Below are 10,451 nucleotides of genomic sequence, written 5' to 3' on the forward strand. Positions count from 1 at the left end.
ATGTCTGTTTTGAACTTCCTCAATTTCTGCTTGACGGGAGGGCATACCGGGTTAATGGGCAATTTGTGAACCACTAAATCCGTGCTTAACCTCGGCATATCATCATACGACCATGCAAAAACGTCTTTGAACTCAATAAGTGCTTTGATTAGTTCTTCCCTGATATTCGGTGCAATGTGGATGCTTATTTTAGTTTCCCTGATATCATCTGCATCCCCTAAATTGATGGCTTCTGTGTCATTTAAGTTGGGCTTGGATTTCTCTTCAAACTGGCTTAACTCTCTGTTTATCTCTTCGAAGGCTTCATCCTCATCGTATTCTGATTCATCATCATAATCGACCTCTTGTACAATTAGTTCGGAATCAGATTGATCTTTTAGACTGGGTTGAAGATCCGTTGTGTATGTCATGTCATTAGAACCAATATAAAGAGAACTGTTCGGAAAGAGAAAAGAAGAAAACAAAATAAGAAGAAAAAAAAGCTTTCACTTTATTAAAATACGGGATAACAGAGTTTCACACTTTGCCGAATACAAAAAAAAAACTGGATTACAACCCTGGAATAATCCAAAAAGACAAGAAAGAAAAATCAGAGCCCACTACCAAGACTCCCTCCGGGTAGGAAAGGGAGTAGCCATCCAATTGTTGATATTTGCCCTAGGCCCCACAAACTATACATCTAACCTACTGGACCCTTCTACAGCTTCTATCATGTTGACATCGGCGAACAGCCTTTCAAATCCCTCATTCAAATCTCCATCTGGCCCAATCAGTGATCCGAGAACTTTCGGGACCGACAACTTTCTGATACCTGCTCTGACAAATGATCTGGATAGGCGCGGGATTGGCTTGGGAAGGACCCAGACTCTTTTCTTCAACTTGCGGGCCCGTCTCACATTCGCCGATATAGGCCTGACCCCAACCCAAAGGTATCCAGATTTTTGGGCAAAGAAACCGGCTGAACAATACCCTGATGATCAGCCCCTAAACCTTTGCCTGTCACAAACCCGTTCTTCAACATCTCCGAGGCTACAATGACAGTTACAGCTGCTATTTTGGGAAGTGGGATGCTTTCACCTTCGGGAATTTTGTCCACTAAAACTGTATAGAAAACCTGGTAAACCCACGGTCCCTTATCATCATCAGTCTCTATGAAAGGCACGATGGCATCACTTACGGCGCTTGCATTGTCTTCCCCCTGTACTACAATATCTTGCCTATCCCACTCGAATTTGACCATCTGATGTAATGTAAAAGGCACTGCTTTGGCAGCATGGATCCAGGGTCGCCCCAACAGAAGATTATATGACACTGCCACGTCTAACACTTGAAACTCCATGGTGAACTCGACTGGACCAATTGTCAATTCAAGTATGATGTCACCCACTGTGTCTGTACCACCACCATCAAACCCTCGAACATAGATGTTGTTCTTGTGAATCCTGTCACCATCGACCTTCAGTTTGTTCGATGTGGCCAAAGGACAGATATTGGCACTGGACCCATTATCAATCAGTACTCGAGTGACTATCGAGTCTTCATACTTCACAGTCAAATAAAGGGCTCTATTATGTTCTGTACCTTCCACGGGAAACTCATCGTCTGAAAAAGTGACCCTGTTGACCTCGAAAATCTTGTTTGCTATTTTCTCCAGATGGTTCACAGAGATCTTATCCGGAACATGGGCTTCATTCAGAATTTTCATCAATACCCGGCGGTGCTCGTCTGAATGGATCAACAATGATAACAATGAGATCTGTGCCGGGGTCTTCCTCAACTGCTCCACAATGGAGTAATCTTGCACCTTCATTTTCTTTAAAAGTTCTTCCGCCTCTTCCTCGGTAACTGGGTTCTTTGTCGCTACTGGATTGGCCCTTCTTAACTCTGCGGGAGCAAAACACCTTCCCGAACGATTTAACCCCTGTGCCTCACATATTTTCTCCACAACTTCCTTCCCCTTATGCATTACCATTACCTGACTGTAGCTCCATGGCACAGCTTTCTCGCTGATTATTGGCAACTGCATTACTGGCCTGATAACAACTGGTCCTGTGCATGCCCCCTTCACGGCTACTGGCTTGCTTGATATCCCTTGCACCGTTACTTTGACCGGCTCTGGATTCTTGGCAACATCAGACGAACTCTTCCCCATCACCACCACTAGCTTGCCTTCTTCCCTTTCCGATTGTACTACCGCCTCTCCACTGATCGACTTTTCTTTCGGGCTGGCACGGATCATCATTACCGTTTGTGAGGGCTTCTTGAGCTTCCTTCCTTCGTGCACTAGTTCGATCATGTCGGCTTCATGGTGTGCCGGCAATGGGTTCTGATTGATGTTAGGTGCCTCTGGCTCCTGGACCTCGATCCTATTTGTGTCAATAAGATCTTGTACGATAGTCTTCAACTTCCAACACTTCTCAGTATCATGCCCGGGAGTACTCGAACAATATTCACAGCTTACCGAGTGGTCCGGATTTTTGAGAAGGGGATTTGGCAATTTGGGCTCCACAGGACTCAATAGGCCTAACTGACTCAATTTGTGGAACAGAGTAGTATAGGTTTCTCCCAGCGGAGTGAATATTCTCTACCTCTGCACACTTTTATTCCTGAAAGTCTGATTCCCATGGAAACCTGGTCCCAAAGGATTCATGTGCCCTTGGTGGTGGATATGTGTTTTGTGGAGGTGGATATGTATTTTGTGGAGGTGGATATATGTTTTGTGGAGGTGGATATGTATTTTGGGGAGCCAGCGCACGCCATTGCGGGCGAGCCGGGGGCTGGGTGTTGTTTTGACGTGATGGACAGAGAAATGTGGCTCTTATGGTGGGTAGTAGGGCTGTGGACGACCGTATGGAATATGTGGGTAATTTGAGTGATGGGGTCTAGGTTGGTAGTGAGGGGGGACCTCTGGATCTGGACCAAGTACCTGCCTCGACTGTTGCGACATCTTCCCTTTTCTTCTTTCCGAGCGCACCTCCCGTGCCGCTCTGGATGGCCTGAGTGGTTGCTTTAATCGCCGAATAGCTCAGGATTTTGTTGGACTTAAGTCCCTCTTCAATCATACCACCCATTTTTACTACTTCGTTGAAAGATTTGCCAACTGACGTCACCAGGTGACCGAAGTAAGTTGGCTCAAGAGTCTGCAGAAAGTAGTCCACCATCTCCCCCTCTCTCATCAGAGGATCAACTCTTGCCGCCTGCTCTCTCCAGTAGAACCTAAATTCTCGGAAGCTTTCCCCGGGCTTCTTCTCAAGTTTCAGCAATGTGAGACGGTCAGGGACGATCTCAAGGTTGTACTGGAAGTGGCCTGCAAAGGCTTGTGCCAAATCGTCCCAGGTGTACCATCTGCTAGGATCCTGTCTTGTGTACCATTCCAGTGCAGACCCACTTAGACTTTGACCAAAATGAGCTATCAACAACTCGTCTTTTCCCCCGGCCCCTCTCATCTTACTGCAAAAACCTCGCAGATGTGCTATTGGATCGCCGTGCCCCTCGTACATATCAAACTTTGGCATTTTGAACCCTGCCGGCAATTGAATATCGGGGAATGGGCACAGATCTTTGTAGGCCACACTGACTTGGTTGCCTAACCCATGGATATTCCTGAAGGACTGCTCCAGGCTTTTAAACTTTCGAAGCACTTCGTCTTGCTCTGGGCTCTTAGCCGGCTTTTCAATCTCTACCGGGATATCGAAGTGAGTATTATAAGTATGAGGCTCGGGTGCTTTGAATGTTGGTTCCGGGGGTAATATTGGTTATCGTGAGCCTGAAATAACGGCTCGCTGGATGATCTTTGCAGCGTGGCTGGTGGGGGTGCCACGAAAACAGGAACATTTGGTGGAGGAGGGTTCTGATGGGGTTGTGAAGCTTGGGGGTCATAAGCATTTCTTCCCTGATAGTATTGGTGACTGGGGAAGCGTGTCGAAGGGCCGGGGGGAGGGTATTTCGGCGTGTGTCCTGGTGGGAGAGTGGGAATAACGGGAGGGTTAGGCACTTTTTGTACCCTAGCTAAGGCCAGCTGCATTTCTTTCATATCCTGTCTCATCTTATCCATTTACTCCTTCAACATTTGATTCTCCGTCCTTTCATCTTTGACACTTTGGTCTGAACTAGTCATGCTTTTTAGTATGGGCCCTTTGGATCTTGTTTGGTAACGGTAATCTGCCAGAACGTTCTAACAAACTAACTGGTTCGAAACCTCTAGAAGGACAACAAACTTGTTAGCGTTAGAGTTTAACACATATTGCAATTTCACGTTGGGGAATGCAATGTTCCTAGGCAGTTTAACCATTTCTAACATGTCTTTGCTTCGACCGCATGCGTCATTCCGGCTTACTTTGTTTGTGCCTCGTTTAAGTGTTTCTGAAACTTTCTTTATCTCTCTTTTTATTTCTTTCTTTTCCTTTCTTTTATTCACTTTGCCTTTTCTCTTTTTCTTTTTGGTGGTGGTCGAATATTATGTGGATTGCCTACGTATCATGTCCCCATATGAATCAGACCGCGCGTAGTTCTGCCACAAGTATGGTAAATAAAGACACCATTTTTGGATTTTTCAACCTTTACTAGCAAAACGTTTTATTACAAGGAAAAATATTTTTGAAAGGAAATTGACAGACTTGATACAACTACAGACTTTATTCCAAAAATGGAAATACAAACTCCGACAGACAACAGACTCTGAAGACAAGGAAAATACAGACTCAAACTATGAATGTTTCAGAGTTTTGAATTTTAGCACCCGCGGGGCGTCGTTCGGCCTCCCGCGGGCTTTGGTGCAAGGCCCCTTTGCAGATCTTTCAAATCTCCCATGATCTGGTGGACATAAATCATTATTGAAGCACAGAAGGTGGTACGAGACATATCCTCACAAGCTAGGCACTTTATGGTGATGTAGTGCCCGATATCGTCGATTCTTCCCTTGATTATGTTCCTTTCCATAAGCAATCGCTCTATTTGTTGATTCCGCATCCCTAGCATTTGAGCGTTGTAAAGGAGTTGATCCTGAAACTCATTCATCTGTCTCTCCATTCGGGCCATTAGATCATAGTAGTGCTCCCTATCTGCTCTGGCATCTCGGGCTTGTCTGAAGATCCGCTCTTTGAGAGTGGACATTGTTTCTCTCAATATAGCGATGTTCCTTTCGTAGTCCCTCTTCATTTGTTGCATAGACCATGCTCGCTCTTCTGCCTTCTTTATCCATTTCACCTGGATTCTCGCTAGACCAGCTTTAGATTTTTCCAGGTCTTCTTGATACTTGAGGACTTTCTTCTTTAGACCGTTTATGAGCCTTTCATCAGTCCGGCTTCTCTTTGGGTTTCTGGTAGCTATTTTCATTTCCTGGATTTGAGCTTTGAGGACCTCGTTTTCCTGAGCTAGTTTTCTCTTTTCTCCCTCATCTGCAGTGATATGCAAATCTTTCTGAAATTTCAAATATAAAACTTGCTTCTCCAACTTGCCTATTGTAACCCTGTACTCGTGTTCTTTAGCCAACCAATCCCACTTTTCTTGCGATGCCTTGACGAATTCCTGGAGATGGGGTCTTTTAGCCGGACTTTCATGCTCAAGTTCTCTCTTGTACCAAGCAAGGTATCCTGGCGCCACTTCACCTTTGGCCCGATCCTGCACGCATGTATCTGCTTTTAAATATTGGCATTCACTCCAGATCTGACGGACTCTTGCTTCAAGGAACTGTCCGTCAGGGCTAATCTCAATTACTTGAGCACTAAGATCTTCCTCCTGTGGCACTGTTTGGCATCTCCCGAGTTGTCTCAAAACTCGATATGGCGCGTAAGGCTGAATGCTCTTAAGCCCCATCAATAGAAAGTGGGTCCTAGCTGCCGGCATATGGATGACCTCGTCAACGGGCAACCATCCTAGTGTCCACTGTATTTGGCTGGCGGTGAGGGTCCGAAAGAATGATGTCTATGCCGTAACTCCCTCGGGTAGACTGATCCCCTTGATTCTTGTGTAGAACTCTTCTATGCAAGTTTTCTTCGAGGAATCATAACTCAAGAGCTGGGAACGGTGGCAGAGATGCTCAGTCATCCATATTTGTAGCAACAAATTACACCCCTCGAAAAAGTTCCCTCTGGCTTTGCAGGCTGTGATAGCTCGGAAGATATCAGATACTATCATAGGCGCAAGAGTGCTTTTATCTTGAGTGAGCAAGGTACTGACGACCCCGACTATTTTCAGATCAATGTTTCTGTATTTCCTTGGAAATACCAAGAGGCCCAAAAAGGCTATCATAAAAGCCACTCGTCTATGCTCGTCCCATTTCTGACGGTTACTTTTGCTGCATGACTTGTTACCCGGGTTGTTGAATCCTCCGACATAACCGTATCTGTCGTATATGAAGCGCGGATTACAAAAACCTGCGACCAAATCTGGGTTATGGACCATCCTGGGTATCTTTAACGAATCTAAAAATCGATGCACAGTGACAGCTCATGGAGCAACCAAGTATTTTTGCCTCAACGGAACTTCAACATTTCCGATGTACCCGGCTATTTCCTCCAAAGTTGGAGTGAGTTCAAAATCGGAGAAGTGGAAGACATTGTGTGTCGGGTCCCGGCAGGTGACCAAAGCTCTTATGATATCCCCCCGAGGCTGGATTTCCACTAAACCCGTAAGACCTTTTAGATATTTTTTGACCTCATCTTGCCCTTCACCACCTAAATCATCCCACCATAGCCGCAACTACAAAGAGATTTTAGTCATTATTGAAAAAGGTTCATTTTGCATCGTGCTCATCCCACACATTTTAAGGTGATTAAGCAAAAATAAAATTTATTTGACTCAACCAATTGGCTGTTTTTTTTCCACAGATTAAAAGAAAGATCTGATTCCGAACAATGCCTTTCAGCACTTCGCGAACGAAGATTTTGAGGCTGGGCGAGTCAACCGGTCACAAATCCAAAAATGACTACAAGTGGCCGTTTATGCAAAGTCAGACTTCTGGCGTCCCTTTTGGGAACATTCGGCTATTTTGACAAAATGGCGTCACCCGACTTATTTATGACGAAAATTAAAATTTTGACATTTTTGTAAAGGGGAGGTTGGACCCGATGAGGGTTGCCTACGTATCCCGCACCCTGTGAGAATTAAACCGGTGTAGTTTGGGTAGATAAAACAAACTTCTTTTGAAAACAAGACTCTTTTAAATGGCAAATAAAACCATTCATAAACAAAACCCCCCTTTTTTTGTTTTTTTTTTCATTTTCTCAAAAATTCGACAGAGTTTCGACGCTATTTGGACATTGATTTTTTTTTTCAAAACATGTGATTAACTACCTCTATCTCTCTTTCCTCAAAGTATTCAAAAGTTGGTCAGCATGAAGTCCGAAGCAAACAAATGCACAGGTAGCAAGTTGGATGCATCAGGATGGTCTTTTGTCGTTTTGGTACACCTGTCCTAGACAGACCCAACCCTGTGTTGAGCCTCCAAAGTCAAATGCACATGATGCAAACAAACGTTACTACTACAGATCCGGCATGAAGCTGAGTTATTCTAGGTTCGTAACCTGGGTATTTGTTCTAGACTGTGTACCCGAGCGGACAACTCGAGTCGAGGAGGGGGCTACGTACCGGGGACCCGCGAGATCCCGGCTTTGTAACTTTTCCGGCCTCTTTCTTATTTCAGGGTATGACACTAACAGAATAGGGAGTCTCAACCAGTAAGCACATCCCCGGAGGTGAGAAGAGAAGGGTTTCGTAGCAGTTTATATACAGTTCAGATAATATCAAAGCGATAAAAGTAACATTTTGCACATTTAGGCCAAAACATGTAATAAGATCAAATAATAAATGAAGCCAAATAATAACAATTATTCCAGGCTCGAATTCTTGAACCTTGAACCAGAGATTCTGGGTTATTGTCCTCAGCAGAGTCGCCAGAGCTGTCACACCTCCTTTTTCACCCGCGCCCGAAGGGGCGTAGGGGAGTTTTTTCCAATTAAAGGACAATCGAAACGGGATTTTATTTAAAGATTTAGAGTCGCCACTTAGGAGATTTATGGTGTCTCAAGTCACCAGTTGAATCCCGAATCGAGGAAAAATTTGACTCTGTATTACAGTCTGCGAACCAGAAATCCGGATAGGGAATTCTGTTAATCGGGGAGAAGGTGTTAGGCATTCCCGAGTTCCGTGGTTCTAGCACGGTCGCTCAACTGTAGTATTCGGCTTATTTATCTTATTTTTATACATGTTGAACCTATGCGCAAATTTTAACTGTTTACCGCTTTTATTATTATTATTTTTAACGAGCATTGCAACATCGTGAAAATACATCTTGAACCACGTCACATCAATGCACCCGTGGTTATTGACACATTTCAACTCTGTTGAGATTTGGATTTGGGTCACATAAATGTGCACCCGAGTGTGAGAAAGTAAATTATTAAAGGCGCACCTAAAGCGACTAGCGTATCATTATTTTGGGTAAGGCCGTGAACTTTTGCTAAACGGCCCATCCCAAGGTCTAAGTAATTTTACCAACACGTATAGAGGGCCCCACAACTTGTGTATTTCTGTTTGTCGAGGCTCGTCTCATTCATTATTTTTAAAAGGAATTTGCAACGTCGTGGAAATGCATCTCGAACCACGTCACAATCAAAGTACCCGTGATTAGCGACACATTTTGACCTCGTTGAAATTTGGATTTGGGTCACATAAATGTGCACCCGGGTTTAAGAAGGTAATGTTATTTAAAGTACGCGCCTAAAGAGACTAACGCGGGGTTATTTTGGGAAATGACCGTGAAATTCGCTAAACGGCCTGTCCCAAAATCTAAGTATTTTAATATATACAATTATCGAGGGCCCCGCAATCTAGGTGCTTTATTTGGCGAGGCTCATCTCGTTCATTATTTAAAGGGCAAACCTAAAAGCAACTATGATTCTCTACTTTATTTGTCTCCAAAATAAAAGAAAGAGTCCTAGTTAATTATGTATTGAATTATAATACGTTGAACTATGAATTAAATTCTTCCAGCCGAGCCCAAATAATGAATTTGCTTGTGCACGATTGCAGCAACCCGACATTTCGGCCACCAGCGTTTGGGCTCAAAGTCGCGGATCAGTTCTAGAGCCCAACATTCTTTTAATCTCCCCTAGGATACCATTACATGGGTTGGAAATCTTGGGACTTGTTTGCCACGCATTCAAGCCCAATCTCCATGGTCCCAAAAAATTTCGAACTTTACCCAAACAAACTTACGTTAATGCCTCAATCCTTTCCTTCAATATGCATTTAGTGGGCGAATCAAAATAAATCAATATCGAAGCTAAAAGAGATGCAACTTCTGAACTATGACTACATGATATCCAGACTAGGGTTATTGACACTAAATGATGAAGTATAAATCATTTCTACTATCTATTATACATGGAATTACTGGTACGAACATAGACATTCTTCCTAACCTTTTAGGCTCCATCATATTCCAGTTTTAATACTTTATAGAACAGGGTGCCATACTTGGACTATACTAAAATTGAACCATACTAAAGTCGATTCTATTGAAGAGAATAGGCATAGGTTAATAGTCCATATACACAGTATCTCAAGTATTCAATTAACTTTACATACCACAAATATTAAGATAAGAAAGAAATAGCAACATGGTTCCCAGAATACACTACTTGTACTAGGATGAAATAGACTAAACTAACTACTTTCACATTATGCTACTGGATTCCAAACAAGTTGTTATTGAAGACTGAAGGCCAAAGATCATTCATTCATCAAGCTTTATGCAATTACAACTTTTACATATTTCTGCGTCTCATCTTCTATGGATTCAAGGGATACCCGGAGAATAGGCCATATTGAACAAATCCGAGAAACCTCCAATTTATGGCCGGTGTTTTCAATGAGATAACATAGGACTAAGGTCTAATTTAGTCAAGATCTCCACCATTCAACCGATTTGGGAGTTTTAGGAATTTTAGGGTTCGTTCTTGGATTTAAGATCCGGGGATTTAGGCCAACATTCGAGGGAAAACAAGCAAGGATTTTGGGTGAGGGAGTCTAGGAGGTCATGGGGTGTGAGTTTGGGGTTAATTAGACGAACTAGGGTTCCAGTCAGTTCTTCGATCTAATATTCTAGGAACTCAGGGATGATTCGAAGGGAGACGGGTATGGGATTGGCATGAGGAGGTCGTGAGGGTTCAGTGGTGTGAAGATGGGAGGCATTGGACCACCGGAACCACCGTGGGGCGATTTCTGGTGGGTGGTCGACGGTGGTGTGAGGGAGTGGTCTCTGGGAGGTTAGAGATGGAATGAAAGGGTCAGGATCTCTGACTTGGTGTTTGGTATATTGAAATGGGGTGATTAATGTGGTCTATTGGATTAGTGAAGATCGATGGTCCAGATTAGGTTAGGGGGTCAAACGGGGTCATTTTGGTTAAGTACTGAGGCGGGTTTGGTTCGGGGTAAACTGGTCGGGTTCG

The sequence above is a fragment of the Nicotiana tabacum genome, chromosome 22 (genome assembly GCF_000715075.1).
Source record: "Nicotiana tabacum cultivar K326 chromosome 22, ASM71507v2, whole genome shotgun sequence".
Lineage (NCBI taxonomy): Eukaryota > Viridiplantae > Streptophyta > Magnoliopsida > Solanales > Solanaceae > Nicotiana > Nicotiana tabacum.